At 44.5% G+C, this 3893-nt stretch overlaps 1 pseudogene; it reads left to right on the plus strand.

Moving 5' to 3' along the window:
- Positions 1-1325: 1325 nt before the first annotated feature.
- LOC105525466 overlaps positions 1326-3893 on the plus strand; it is a 51377-nt pseudogene continuing 48809 nt past the window's right edge.

Below are 3893 nucleotides of genomic sequence, written 5' to 3' on the forward strand. Positions count from 1 at the left end.
CTATTTGCCTGAAAAATGTAACTTTTGCTGGAGAAGATTCAGGGAGGAGGTGCTGCGTCCTGATTTATTGCTCTTTCCCTGAGAAGTTTTTGCTTCTGAGAATTCTGTTGTGTCACAACTGGGGTAGAATTTAGCTCTTACTCTGAAGGGTCTGAGTCTTGGCAATGACATTAATAAAATGCATGATCTGGCACCTCAAAGCACTGTGATGTGGCAGCTTATAAAGAATAGAGAAGGGACAGTTTGTTAAGTTGCTTTACTTTGCTTGCGGGACTTTTAGCACTCTCCTGATACACAATGATGGGCAAGCTCACAGGTACCTCCTAGACTCTGTGTCATGCCTACACTCCCCTTACTCATCACACACAAAACAGCAGATGCCCTTGATAAGGGGAACCAAAGATGAATAAGTGTATTTTCCCTTCAGTGACAAACATTCTTACTGATGTAGGTGCCCAGTGAATGCATGTTAAATGGATGATCTGGGATTTGGGGAAACAATGGAAATGGGGGCATTTGGGGAAACAGTGGAAATGGGGACAAAGGGCTTGGAGAGAGCGAGGAAGACAATGGTGATCCGCATGTGGGAAGACAAAGCTGGTGTCATAACCTGTTCTGCTGTCTCCACCCACCAAATCCTTTGAGATCCTGGCTTGAACCATCAGAATATGCTCAACATGTCCACATGGAGAACAGCCTTTCTCTGTGCTAAAATGGTTGGGAAGTATTTTTAGGAGAATTTCAATCTGTGTTTATTTTGGTGCTCCAAGAGGAACCCAAACCCAATGACATCTTCTATTTTCATGACACAGTCATGTGAATCAGCACTGGTCAGCAATGGTCCCTGGACAGGTTTCTTCTCAGAACTGCCCCCAACGGTGTGAAGAGAAACCTCTTATCATTTCTTGGGCCCAGCACTATATTTCTGTAGACAAGAAGAAAAGAAGAGTTTTGAGAAATATATGAGATGATGAAAGAGGATTGCCTTCATTTTATTTTATTTTTTTCCTAGTTGTAGCTCCACCTGCCTTGATTTTAATTATGAAAATAATACAATTGCTTTTAAATGACAAAATACACAATTACAGTTAGTATCATGATTTCTGAATGTGTGGGGTGCTTACATACATTCTTACTGGAGCTGTGCTTGAACTCTTGAATTCTAATTTAGCTGTTGTAAAGTCATTTTTCAAGCTTTTTACTAAGTTGGGCGTCAGAATAATTTTATACACAGTTGTGCTTAATACTTCCGGAGTGAGAAAAAATTATGAAAATGCTGCTGGTTTTTTTTTTTTTTAAGGCAGATTTCCGTCGTTTGTGGTGGCTGGGAGAGCAGCTGTGCCTTGGACCTCAGCTCTCCTCCTACTTTCCCTCCAAGAATGGCCCAGAAGGAGAACACTTACCCCTGGCCCTGTGGCAAGAAGACGGCTCCAGCCCACCTGAGTACCCTGCCCCTGCTAGTCTTCCCAAGGATCCCCACCGAAGCTGCGCGTGAGCTCCTGAGCTGCGCGGACACACAGCCCGCAGCAACCCCTGCCATGAGGTGGTGGAGAACAGCTGTGGGACGCGCAGCATCTTAACGCGGCCGTTCACGGTCGACGACCTTGAGACTGGGCGTCCTCTGGGCAAAGACAAGTTTGCACATGTGTACTTGGCTCGAAAGAAGAACAGCCATTTCATCGCGGCCCTCAAGGCCTTCAAGTCTCAGATAGAGAAGGAGGGCGTGGGGAGCACCAGCTGCGCAGGCAGATGGAAATCCAGGCCCCCGTTCAGCATCCCAACATACTGAGTTGCTACAACTACTTTTGTGACCTGAGAAAAATCTACTGAATTCCAGAGTACGCCCCCGTCACCTCTACCCCCGAGGAGCTGTACCAGGAGCTGCGGAAGAGCAGCACTTTTGACAGGAAACGAACAGCCAGCATCATCCGGGAGGTGGCAGGTGCGCTGATGTACTGCCACGGGAAGAAGGTGACTCCCAGACATAAAGCCAGAGAATCTGCTCTCAGGGCTTGAAAGCGAGCTGAAAGTTGCCGACTTCGGCTGCCTTGTGCACGCCCCCTCACTGAGGAGGAAGACAAATATGTGGCGCCCTGGACCACCTGTCCCCGGAGACAATTGAGGGGCGCGCGCACACAGAGAAGGTGGATCTGTGGTACATCGGACTACTCGGCTATGAACCGCTGGTGGGGAACCCCACACACAATGAGGCCTATGGGGGAATCATAAAGGTGGCCCTAAAATTCCCCCTTCTGTGCCCATGGGAGCCCCAGGACCTCATCTCCAAGCTGCTCAGGCATAACCCCTCAGAACGGCTGCCCCTGGCCCAGGTCTCAGCCCACCCTGAGATCCAGGCCCATTCTCGGAGGGTTCTGCCTCCCTCTGCCCAGCAGTCTGTCCCCTGGTGGTCCCTGACATTCATCCGGGTGCGTCTGTGTTTGTAAGTCTGCATATGTGTAGGGGAAAGGAGCGGTCATGACCTGTTCCCTTATCTGTTTTCTACTTCCTTTGTTTAATGAAGACTAAAGCTTTTTTCTTTCTTTCTTTCTTTTTTTTTTTTGATAAATAAGTGTAAAAAAGGAGAATTTTGAAAAGACCAAATCAATTATGAAGCCTTGGTCTACAATGCTCATTGTAACGCTTGAGTTGGAGAAGGTGGCATCAGCTTTAATATGTTGAGAATTAGAGGAACATTAAGTGGATTCACAATCCTAGTGGACTTCTCAAGACAGCACAGCATGCTTGGGAGATTTCCTGGGGGATTCTGAGACACTGTCAGATCTTGAGCTCAAAGGCAGAGCGAGCTATTCATAGCTCTTGTTCATAGCTCTATCCAGGACTATTATTGAAGACTTGCTACCCAGTGAGGACTCAGTAAATAACTGTTGAATAAACCCAGTAAAATAAAATGGGAAAAGTCAGTCTGAGACCTGTACTGGGTTAGACACTGATAATTCAGCAGTGAATAAAAAAAAATCCCTGATTTAGGGCAGTGCTTCCATTCTCATGGTGTAGTGCTAATGTGGAGAATTTCATCCTAATTATTGCACAGCAATTAATTTTTTTCCTGAAAAAGTATTTTTTTTTTCTGGAGTGAATTACACCAAATCAATTTAATTTCTGATCACTTTTCTGCAGAATATAGTGAAACTACTTCTAATATTTCCATTTTCATTCTTATTTTCTTACTTTTGTTGAGTTTTCTTTTCCTGTGAAAATTTTGTAATGAAATTTGATTCATCAGTTTTTTCCACATCTAGTATTGCCAAATATGACTTCTTTCATTTCTATGTTTTTAACCCCCTTTAGACCCATATTTTTACTAAGTCTAACACTCACAGGTAAAATTGAAGATCTCACACTTTAACTGTTGCTAGTCTTATTTTAGGTTGACTGATTCTACCATTTGTTATAAGAGGACAAAACATGGTAGCTTGTATTTATGTCCTAGCTAATTCTTGACACCCTGCAGGATAGCACTGCCTCAGGAGTGAGTCTCCTACATTGCTAAGTCAGCTCTTTGGATCCCTTTGGGTGCTCTGTTCAGAGCGTCAACATGTCCTCTTTCATCTTTAACTTTATCATTCCCAGGACACTTTAGATGTTGTATGCTCCAGCCAAATAGACTGTCTATTGAATGTTGCTTTCCCAGCCTGAGGTCTTTCTTTCTTTCTTTCTCTCTTTTTCTTTCCTTTTCTTCCTCCCTTCCTTCCTTCCTTCTTTCCTTCATTCCTTCCTTCTTCTTTCTTCCTTTCCTTCCTTTTATTTTCCTTCCTTCCTTCCTTCCTTCCTTCCTTCCTTCCTTCTCTCTCTCTTTCTTTTTTTTTTTTTTTTTGACAGAGTCTCACTGTCACCCAGGCTGGAGTGCAGTGGCATGATCTCGGCTCACTGAA

The sequence above is a fragment of the Colobus angolensis genome, unplaced genomic scaffold, assembly GCF_000951035.1.
Source record: "Colobus angolensis palliatus isolate OR3802 unplaced genomic scaffold, Cang.pa_1.0 Scaffold535, whole genome shotgun sequence".
Classification (NCBI taxonomy): domain Eukaryota; kingdom Metazoa; phylum Chordata; class Mammalia; order Primates; family Cercopithecidae; genus Colobus; species Colobus angolensis.